At 37.4% G+C, this 12,392-nt stretch overlaps 1 pseudogene; it reads right to left on the reverse strand.

Moving 5' to 3' along the window:
• Positions 1-284: 284 nt before the first annotated feature.
• On the reverse strand, positions 285-1,152 carry LOC104668749 (annotated as a pseudogene).
• Positions 1,153-12,392: the final 11,240 nt, after the last annotated feature.

The raw sequence follows: 12,392 nt of genomic DNA on the forward strand, positions 1-12,392 counted from the left end.
CCTTTTAAAAAAATCCTAACAAACTAGAGCCTACTTACAAAACATGCAAAGGGAGAATTTTAAGTAGGTATTACTGCAGAGCTGGTTAAAAGTGAATACAGCTGAGTGACAGAATATACCTTTCCTCTGACAATACAGGTCCTTCCCCCTTCTCTCTGGAAGAAACACATCACTGGGGCATGGACTATATAACGGCATAAAATGCAAAGACAGAAACAAAGAAGTTTGCAAGTTCTCTATATTTCTAGCTGTTGAGGCCGTATGTTTAAGAGCTGAAGTTACCTCTAGCGGCGAAACCAGAGCCAGGTATTAAGCAGCCAGAATCCTATGGTAATTGAATACATGACCATTTCTCTCTTGGCACGTTCTTTGTTCTCCTCTTCTAGATGTTGTAAGCGTCTATTTAGTTTGATTATCTGTCGTCTTAACGAAGCTGCACCTGCACCAGTCACGTCATCCAAAGTTCCTTCACTTGTATCTAGGTTTGAAGTGCCATACCTGATGTTGTCACAATGCAGATTAGAAGTGGTAGCAGCAGACCTGCCAAACTGCACAGGTCTGCGATTTTCACCCATCTCATTCACGATATGCTGGTAAGCCCTACGAGTGGAAGACTGGATAAATGACAGAATGCCATGAACAGAGGAAAAATTAGTTCTATTTTCGGGTAACATCTTGGGAAGACAGATCCAAGCTTCTTATGGTGATGGTGTCACGATGAAATAACTCCTGATCAACTGTCTATTTTGGCCAACAACATTTTCACTCAAAGAGCAGTCTCTTTTTAGCTTGCCAACCACACAGATTTCTTCATTTTGAAGGGTTGAAGGAGGTCTTTCTAAATCCTGAAAATCTGGTGGTCTTCCACTTGAAGTACGTGAAGTGGTGGTTTTAGTGCCAGAGGTTTAAAGGGAGTTGACTGAATAAGATCAAGATCCACTGGTCTTCAAAACAGAATGTCTCCGTTGTTCTCTGCTGTAACAATCCTCTCTAGAACTTGCATCATCACATTAGCATTTAGAACTCCTTCTTGGAATTCTTGTTCCAAGTCACCATTTGATGATGCTGACTTAATTTTTCTGAGACCCTCATTTGCTGACTAATATCTTTATTGTATTCCATTTCATACTGAAATTGACTAATTTCTTCCATCTCAGCACCAGTAGGAGAAGGAAGTGATTCCCTACTCACCAAATATGTACCAGCTACTACTTGCTGTTTGGCACTATCTGCTCCCTTGCTTCATATTAAATGCTTTAATTTCATTCAAAGTGCATGTGCTGGGTTTTGAGCCACTTTTGTTCCTCTGGGCCTGTAGAGAGTTCTTGGTGAGAGCTGCCAGGGTGGGTGCTCTCAGAGGCCATTAGCAAAATGCAGGAAAGAGCTAGGACAAAGCACCTGTCAGGTTGGCCTGTGGCAGACTAGGAGAGCCTCATTTGGTTATTTTAGATACTTTATAATTTCATATAAATTTTACAATAAGGTTTCCAACTTCTATGAAACAACTTGATGGAATTTAGATTGTGATTACATAAAATGTATCATCTATCTATCTATCTATCTATCTATCTATCTATCTATCTATCTATCATCTATCTATCTAGATATCCCTCTCTCCACCTCTACTCACTACTCACTATGACAACTTTTTCTTTACTGCATAATTGTGCTTGCCCTGGAATAAATACTTTTCTTGTTTCTTTTGTTTCCTTAGTTTTCTATGTATTTACACATACTTTTGCTTCCAGACTCTTCTTCATTCCTTCTCTCAATAAATTTGAATACATTAGCTATTCCATCAGTTTTGTCTTTTTAAACAGAAATATCTCTTAACAAACCTCTGATCTGCTTAAATATAGACAGCTTGCTCCCTAGGCCTGTTGAACACTCTCATCCTATAATCTCCCTTTGCCACCATCTCGGGTTTTTTTTTTTTTTTTTTTTTTTTTTGCCACCTTCTTGACTTGGTTCCCCTGTTGCCTTATATATTCCTCTTCCTTGGTTTACCATCTTTCTTAGTGACCACATACTCTAGTAGTTTCCCCAGAAAGAGGGCATGGGAGGTAAAATTTTTAAGACTACATATATATATATACTTAAAAAATATATATATATGTACTTTAAAAAATACATACATATATATATATATATATATATATATATATAATATATATATATATATATATGAGACAGAGTCTTTCTCTGTCTCCCAGGCTGGAGTACAGTGGCATGTTCTTGGCTCACTGCAACCTCTGCCTCCTGGGTTCAACCGATTCTCCTGCCTCAGCCTCCTGAGTAGCTAGGATTACAGGCATGAGCCACCACACCTGGCTAATTTTGTGATTTTTTGGTAGAGACGGGGTTTCACTCTGTTGGCCAGGCTGGTCTCGAACTCCTCACCTCAGGTCATCCACCTGCCTCGGCCTTCTAAAGTGCTGGGATTACAGGCGTGAGTCACTGTGCCTGGCCTTCCTTCGAATTTTGATCACATTGTTCTATTGTTTTCTAGCTTCCAGCATTGCTGTGGAAAAATAAAATACCACAGCCATTCATTATCTTTTATGTAAAAGCTGAGTTTTTGCTGTTGCTCTTTCATCTCTTTCTCTTCAGAGAGACCTTTTATTTGACCTAAGTAATATAAAACTGTCTTGATGCAGCTCTATCTCCTCCTTTGTGATAAGCCCTTTCAAATTGGAAATTCAAGTTTTTCAATTTTGGGGACGATTCTGGAAATTATTTTGTTGCTGATATCTTCCTGTTTTTGCGTCTCATGTTTGTGGCCACAGGAACAGAAGAGAGGGACAGCTGTTGGTCTTTTCCATAAGTCTTATAGACCTATATGCCTCTTAAACTATCTACATTTCATCATGACTTCAAGAAAACTAAATTATAAATAAGAAAAACAACTAAAACTTTAAAAAATTTTTGTAAAGCTTAGGAACTCGTAAGTATACCTCAGCAAATGATTTTAGTTACTTCAATTTTCTTCTGCAAAATTAACACAGGTTATTCAGATTAGTATCTTCAGAATGGATTATTTTTGCCTTCATACTTATACTTTTTGGTCTATTTTCTGAGATGCTTTCCAAACTCGTATTGAATTTTTATATTATTGCCAACGGCTCTTCAACTTTTTGTGTATTCCGAATGTTCTTTCCTCCATATTGTTCTAGTTTCATAGATACAATATATTATCTCTCAGAAGATATAAGTAATCCTTTTAAAAGTTTTCTTCTCTCTCCAAAGTTTGTTTCTTGTTTCTTTTCTTTTCTTTCTGGTTGTTTTGTTCACTTTGTTTCATATTTCTCATATCTGATGACCCTTGACTATCTGAGTACATCATGCAGCTTTGTACAAATGAGTAGGGTTTTTCAATTGTGGGAGACACTATAATGTGATTTGCCTGATCTATTTCATCAGAAAATCCCTAATGCCAATATCTCTTCCCCCCAAACCACCCCAACTCCTGCCTCCCACCCAATTGATCAGGTTCCAAAATGAAGACCTTTACAATAGCTTATGAGCATCTGGGAAACTGAAAGAGATGAGAAAGCTGACTGTGTCAACATTTAATAGGCAAATTTCCCCCTCTCTATAATCAACTGTCCCTGGTGTACCTTAGTCCAAAGACCCGCTGTCCTCATTCGCTACAAGAAATAAACCTTCGGTCTCCTGTTAGGATGAAGTAGGATCAGTGTCGACTGCTTGGAGTGGAGGAGGCACTTTGGGACCCCAATTCTTCTTAAATAGATTTTCAGTGAAGTCTCCTGTTTTTAGCCTTACTTTAACTAGCATTTCTACAGCTGCCACCAATTCCTAAGCTGTTAGGAAAAAGTTCTGAGGTGCAAACTGGGTTGTTTCTGGCTTTCCTGCTGCCGGCTTAGAATTCAGCTGAGTTGAGCCTTTTAGGTCAGTTACCATCTATCCATCTGTTTTCTGGCTTCCATAAATTTATTACTGCTGTCTTCTCTCTCTTCTCTTTGTTCTTGTGACTCTATGACAGATGTAAATGTGTTTGTTCAGTTGGTCATTGTTATTCAGAACAGTGCTCTCCTTTTAACTTAAATTCATGATAATATTCATGTGTTTTCTAATGCACTTGTTTCCTCCCATTGTTCCTGCTGTCCCTCTTCCACCTCAATGTAGCCATATATTTAAGTGTTAAACCTCATTCATGATACCCACATAATGTTATAAATGACAGTTGCAGAATCCAGTACAACTGTAGGAAGAAACCATATATGTGTGTGCATGCCTGCACACATGCACACATAGGTTAGATTAAACTCCGGGTTTATTTAGGCTGGAATGTAGAATCTTCTTGGAAACAAGGTAGCTACCTTTCCACTGCCTGTGCTAGCATCTCTTGGAAGCTTCCATTAACATTTAACATGCAAACTTGGGTTTTTCTTTTGTTTTTTTGATCTGAGGAATTCATTTTTTGACTATGTCACAGTACCATCAAGGAAGCATTTACACAGATAATGTTTTTCCTTAGAAGGCAATATTTAGATATATTCTGGAACATTAAAGACAATCTAGAGGGTAAATGTGCTCATGATTCTTTAGCTAAACTCAGTGTCAGCAAGATTTATGCTTATTTGAAGGATAAAACAGAGTGAGTGTCCAGAAGTCCCTGGATAATCTCTGTATCCTTCTTCTCAGTGTACTGGAAAGCCTATTTCCCCATTAGTCCATGCACAGGTTTAATACAATATCTTTTTTTTTTTTTTTTTTTTTTTTTTTTTTTTTTTCTGGGGTGGCTCCGATCACTTTTTTGGTCAAAGGATCATCTAGCATTAAATTTTAGAACAGTTTCCCAAATGTGTGACTTTGTATTGATGGAATATGGCAATGTTGATGTCCAGAGGAATCTTGGTATAGAAGCCATTTATTGCTCTGGCAACCACTAATATTTTCTGTGGCATCACACTTTTTTAGTCCTAAGCAATTATTGACCCATGTAAGTCATGCAGAAACCTTCAATTTTAAAGAGTATGCTTTCACCCTCGACATTCTGCCAAATGGTCTTTCTTCCAGGAATACATTTTAGTTTTATGTAATGGAGCGCAGTAGGACTCTGTTTTGTATGGGTTGGTCTAGTTATAGAAGCTTCAGAAAATGTCATAAGGTGCTGGAGACCTTCATGTGGTCTTATAGAAGTTGCTGCAAGGGCTACAGTGATTGGTACAGCCTACTTTTGGAGAACTTTTTTTTTTTTTTTTTTTTTTTTTTTTTTTTTTTTTTTTTAGCATCTAAATGGCAAATATAAGTGAGTTCAAAAAGACCTATAAGCCAGGCACTGTGGCTCACACCTGTAATCCCAGCACTTTGTGAGGCTGAGATGGGGGGATCACTTGATGTCAAGAGTTCAAGACCAGCCTGGCTAATGTGGCAATAATCTGTCTCTACTAAAAAATACAAAAATTAGCTGAGTGCTGTGGTGAATGCCTGTAATACTAGCTACTTGAGAGGCTGAGGTAAGAGGATTGCTTGAACCTGGGAGGCAGAGGCTGCAGTGAGCCAAGATCACACCACTGCACTCCAGCCTGGGCCACATAGTGAAACTCTGTCTCAGAAGGAAAAGACCTATAATTAGAAACAAAGTGACTTTTTTCTATTTCTGTAAAGAATATCCTTACTGTTTTGATAAGGATTGCATTGAATCTGCTTTGGCTAGTATGGACATTTTAACAATTTCAACAATATTAACAAAATTAATTAACAATATTAATTCTTCCAATCAGTGAGCATGGGATATCTTTCCATTTATTTGTGTACTTTTCAATTTCTTTCATCAGTGTTTTATAGTTTTCATTGTGGAAATATTTCACCTTCTTGGTTAAATTTACTCCCAGGTATTTCATTTTTTTATAGCTATTGTAAATGGAATTGTTTTCTTGATTTCTTTTTCAGATAGGCTGCCCTCTCTATATAGATATTCAGATATACACTATCTATTAATCTAATATTATTAATGTTGATTCGGTATTCTGCAACTTTATTGAATTCATTTATTAGTTCTAACAGTTTTTTTTGGTGGAATCTTTAGGATTTTCTATTTGTAAGATCATGTCACCTGCAAACAGGAATAGTTTCACTTCCTCCTTTCCAACTTGGATGCGTTTTATTTCTTTCTCTGGCCTAATTGTTCTGGTTAGGACTTCCAGGACTATGTTGAATAGAAGTGGTGAAAATGGGAGTCCTTATCTTGTTCCAGATCTTGGAGGAAAAGCTTTCAACTTTTTCCAGTTCAATATGATGTTCACTATGGGTTTGTCAAATAAGGTCATTATTACATTGAGGTCTATTTCTTCTTTACCTAATTGGTTGAGAGTTTTTATTATGAAAGGGTGTTGAATTTTGTCAAATGTTTTTTCTGCATCTCTCAAAATGATCACATGGATTTTGTTGTATGGAACCACAAAACACCCTAAATAGCCAAAGCAATCTTGAGCAAAAAGAACAAAGCTGGAGGTATAACATTATCTGACTTCAAAATATACTATAAAGCTATAATAACCAAAATAGCCTGGTACTGGCATAAAAAATAGACACATTGACCAAAGGAACCAGAATAGAGAGCCCATGAAAAAATTTACACATTTACAGCCAACTAATATTTGACAAAGATGTCAAGAATACACATTGGGGAAAGGACAGTCTTTTCAATAAATGTGTTGGGAAAACTGGATATCCACATGCAAAACAATGTTATTAGGTCCTTATTTCTCATCATATGCAGAAATCAACTCAAAATGGCTGCATATTATTTCATGGTGTATATGTACCACATTTTCTTTATCCAGTCTGCCATTGATGGGCACCTGGGTTGATTCCATGTCTTTGCTATAATGAATAGTACAATAATGAACACATGAGTGCATGTGTCTTTTTGGTAGAATGATTTTTTTGGGGGGCTGTATATACACAGTAATGGGATTGTGGAGTCTATGCAGCCATAAAAAAGAATGAAATCATGTTCATTCAGCAACATGCATAGAGCTGCAGGCCGTAATCCTAAGCAAATCAATGCAGGAACAGAACACTAAATACTGCATTTTGTCACTTACAAGTGGGAGCTAAACATTGAGCTCACATGGACATAAATGTGAGAGCAATAAACACTGTGGACTATTAGAGGGTGGAGGGAGGGGGTGGGTTAAAAATCTATCTATTGGATACCATGCTTACTACCTGGGTGATGGGATCCGTACTCCACACCTCAGCATCACACAATATTCCCATGTAACAAATCTGCACATGTACCCCCGTATGTGAAATAAAAGTTGAAATAAAAAAGAAAAAAAGAACTCTAAAGAAATAAACACAAAATGGATTAGACTTAACTGCAAAACCTGAAATTATGGAACTACTAAAATAAACAGGGGAAATGCTTCATGACATGGATATAGAAAATGATTTTTTGGATAAGACTTCAAAAGCACAGGCAACAAAAGCAAAACTGGACAAATGAAACTATATTAAACTAAAAAACTTATTCATAGCAAAAGAAACAATCAGCAGAGTGAAGATATAACCTACAGAATGGCAAACTATACAAACTACGGGGGCTAATTTCCAAAATACGTAAGGAACTCAACTCAAAAGCACGAAAACAAACAACACTATTAAAAATTGGCAAAATACCTGAAGTGCCCATCAACAGATAAGTGAATTAAAAAAGTGAAATATATATATATATATATAGAGAGAGAGAGAGAGATAGATTTATATGCATGTATATGTATATACATATATACACACATATGTGTATATATACACATATGCCCACATGCCGTGTATGACAGCATGAATGAAACTGGAAGATATAATGTTAGTAAAATAAGCCAAGCACAGGAAGATAAATACTGCACGATCTCATTCATCTGTGGAACCTAATAAAGCTGATCTCACAGAAGAGGAGAGTAGAATGGTGGTTACCAGGGGCTTGGGTGATTGCAGCATAGGGGGAATTGTTGGTCAAAGGATATACAATCTCAGTTAGGAGGAGTAAAACAATTGTACAGAATGGACAAATATATAGAAAGGGAAACTAGACAAGGGACCGCCTGGGGTTGGGAGTTGGAGGGGAGAGGATAGAAGGGAGTGGAGAGAAATAGGGAATGACTACTAATGGTTATGGAGTTTCTTTATTAGATAATGAAAATGTTCTCAATTTGATTATGGTGATGGTTGCACAGCTCTGTGACCATACTAAAAAACATTGGATTGTACATTTTAAATGAGTGAATTGTATAATATGTGAATTATATCTCAATAAAGCTGTTGAAAAAGAAAGTGAGAGTGTTTCATCAAGGTATAAATAGCTAAATAACCTACATTTATTCATAAAATAAAGCAATATAATAAGTGTGACCAATCTATGACTGAATGTTATCTTTTTTTTTTTTTTTTTAATTGCCACTTAAAATTTCTGTTTAAATAAGTATCTTTTTTTCCTCTTTGGTACAGAGATGATAAATCCAGACATTTTTGCCCCAGCAGAGCTTAGTGAGCTGTAGCCATTGTGAAAGCAGCCACCAAAGGGGATTTCACCCATGAGTCAAGGAAAGCTGAACTCTCATGCCCTCAATTTTATTCCTTGCTTTGAAATTTCCTTTAGCAAGTTTATGTGTTTTACACGTTTGGCAGTAGAGTCAAAGTTAAATAATCAACAGTATTCAAGTCTTGAGGCATTTAGTCCTTTTTGCAAATTGGATTTTTCTCATTTGAACTCTCAGCTCAGATTCAAGGAGTTCAGTCTAAGTCTGTGCTCTCACATTAAGGAATAAGCAAAGTTCATTCCCATGTTGTTCTTTTCTATAGGATGGTTGTTACTAAGTTAATATAATTCTTTTTTTTTCTTTTTTTGAGACAGACTCTCACTCTGTCACCCAGGCTACAGTGCAGTGGTATGATCTCAGCTCACTGCAACCTCCATCTCCCGGGTTCAAGCAATTCTCCTGCCTCAGCCTCCTGAGGAGCTGGGATTACAGGCACCTGCCACCATGTCCAGCTAATTTATATCTATATTTAGTAGAAATGAGGGTTCACCAAATGTCCATCTGTGACAGACTGGATTAAGAAAATGTGGCACATATACACCATGGAATACTATGCAGCCATAAAAAAGGATGAGTTTGCATCCTTTGTAGGGACATGGATGCAGCTGGAAACCATCATTCTTAGCAAACTATCACAAGAACAGAAAACCAAACACCGCATGTTCTCACTCGTAGGTGGGAACTGAACAATGAGATCACTTGGACTCGGGAAGGGGAACATCACGCACTGGGGCCTATCATGGGGAGTGGGGAGGGGGGAGGAGGGAGGGATTGCATTGGGGAGTTATACATGATATAAATGATGAATTGATGGGTGCTGACGAGTTGATGGGTGCAGCACACCAACATGGCATAAGTATACATATGTAACAAACCTGCACGTTATGCACATGTACCCTAGAACTTAAAGTATAATAAATAAAAAAATAATAATAATAAATAAATAAATAAATAAATTAAAAAAAAAAAAAAGAAATGAGGGTTCACCTTGTTGGCCAGGCTGGTCTCAAACTCCTGGCCTCAAGTGATCCACCCATCTTGGCCTCCCAAAGTGCTGAGATTACAGGTGTGAGTCACCATGCCAGGCCAAATTAATATAATTCTTTTTTTTTTTTTTTTAACAACTAGTATTATGTTTTAAGACCCTGAATCAGAAATGTAAGAAAACCCTCTCAAATCCATGTTTTTCAAACTGTTTAAAGAGAACAAACCCAGACTCAAATTTCAAGATGACATTTTTTAAAAGACTGCACAAACTACATTTTTCTGCTGCTTTATAAGAGGATTTTTTGTAACTTCTTAATGTCTGTTATGTGGCTCACATGGCTTTTGGCCAAAGTTACCGTTTATGCTTATACTTCATCTCTTGTAGAAATATTTTTACCTGCCTTTTCAGTGCCTGATCCACACATGGCCTATGATTAATCACTATTCACATTTTAATTAGTTCTAAACATAGAATTGAAGAAAATGTTTAATCCATAACATATATATCCCAGTTGATGGTGTGCATTTCCAAAGTTGTATATCATATTAAGAAAAGACCTGAATGAAAAGGCAAAAATGGATTTCTTTTTTCTTTTTTGAGATGGAGTCTCACTGTGTCGCCCAGGCTGGAATACAGTGGCGCGATCTCAGCTCATGGCAGCCTCCACCTCCCTGATTCAAGCAATCCTCCTGCCTCAACCTCCCGAGTAGCTGGGATTACAGGTACCCACCACCATGCCTGGCTAATTTTTAAATTTTTAGTAGAGAAGGGATTTCACTATGTTGACCAGGCTGGTCTTGAACTCCTGACCTCAGGTGATCCACCCACCTCAGCCTCTCAAAGTGCTGGGATTATAAGTGTAAGCCACTGCGCCCAGCCAAAAATGGAATTGAAAAAAAAAAAAAATCTAAACCCTGATGCCATTCGCTGGAAGATTTATGGCTTTAAAAATTCCCTCTATAGTCATTTGACAATCAATTTTCTCTCTGGTCTGGATTGCACATGCTTAAGATATGTTTAGAGTCTTCGTGCTCCTTTCCAATATTACAAGGACTCAGTTGTGTTGGTTTGTCGCTTTAAGGTCCTATTTTCCAAACAACCTCATAGCTGGGAAGAAACTAAAAAAATTGAATATTGAGTCTCAAACATATTTTATAAGCTTCTTTTAAAGCATACGACCTTCTCGAACTCTTATAGGTCCAGAGATGCCAGCAATTTATAGTAATAGATCATCTCCCTCATTTTACAGATGAGGGAACTGAATCCCAGCTAGTAAGCCAAGATATGTGTCTGCTTTTGGCAAAATAAAGGATATAAGCAATAACATGAATGTATCAAACCAATATGGCAGTGAAGCTCTAATTTTGAATTACTTTTTAGCACACAATAAATGTGAAGAAAAAAATTATATACACACACACACTATGTACATGTATATGTAAATATATTTGAGTTGCAGAAGAGGCTTAACTAACTGGACTCTGAACATTCCTAGTCTACGTTCTTAAGAGTAATACCAACCAATGAATATGAGGTTTGAATACTACCCAAATTTTGTAAAGAACTTGCTTTGAGAATTCAATTCTACAGACATTTATTAATGCCTGCCATGTGCAAGGCACAGTGTCAGATGCTAAGAAGGCATTGCATTTCCTTTAACAAATAATCCCCAAATCTCAGTAACTAAACACTTAGGTCACAGTCCAATGCATTTAGCAAGTGTTGGCAGGATGACGGGGTGATCCAGGCTTTATCCAGTCTGGTGGCTTTATGTGACAGACTAGATTCTCACCAAACCCAGCCAGTGTTGAAGATGGCAGAGTAAATTAGTTAAGGTAAGTTATACACAGTAGTATGCTGAGGCAGGTTTGTACAGGTTCACAAGAGCCGCTGATTAGCATCTCTTTCCAACTCCAAGTTCAGTAAATGTTGAATAAATGATCACTTTGGTAGCTTGAAAACAGCCGTGGTGGGAGTATTTACATCACAGAAATCAGCAAACACTACAAATAGGAGTTATGTGTTTTGTTTTTTGTTTCATTCGAACATCCAATTGGTAAACATCTACCAACACAGGAGTGCTTATATGATCTGCTGTTACAAACAATCCCCGTATGTCAGTGACTTGATATAAGAAACTTTTATTTCTCCCTCACATCACTATGTAATGCCAGCTGACAGTGGGGACTCTGCTCCAGCCAGTAAGTCAGGCATCAAACTCCTTTCACTGGAGCTCCGCTATCCTCACATGGATTCATAGTCATCTGGGGATATCTGCTTACAGAGAGGGTAGGGGGAGAGAACACAGAGACCACCACCTCTTAACTGCCTCAAAGTGACACATCACTTCCACACACTCTAGTAATGAGAACTAACCACAAGGCCCTATCTGGATGTGAGAGAGACAACAAATGTTTGACAACGAAGTGTAGCAAAAGAAGTAACACTGTAAAGGAATTGAAGGGCTGAGAAATGTTTCTTTCCCTAGATTCAGAAAGACCTGGATTCAGGAAGTACTCATTATGTCGAACAAATCCTGCTCATGGGATGTAAAGTTGACCATTCCATTGATAAAAGAAAGTCATAAGATCAGCCCATATTCAAAGGGAGGGGAAAGAAATGCCATTTCTCGATGGGAGAAGCACATCAAGGAAGGAGCACACTGCAAAAGGGCATGGATACAGGAAGACATGACTCATGGGAAGACATTTTTTTTCTGTCTATATTATTTATTTATTTATTTGTATTTTATTGACGTATAATTTTTTTATTATACTTTATGTTCTAGGGTACATGTGCAGGTTTGTTACATATGTATACATGTGCCATGTTGGTGT

This window comes from Rhinopithecus roxellana, chromosome 7 (genome assembly GCF_007565055.1).
Source record: "Rhinopithecus roxellana isolate Shanxi Qingling chromosome 7, ASM756505v1, whole genome shotgun sequence".
In the NCBI taxonomy this organism is placed as follows: Eukaryota; Metazoa; Chordata; class Mammalia; order Primates; family Cercopithecidae; genus Rhinopithecus; species Rhinopithecus roxellana.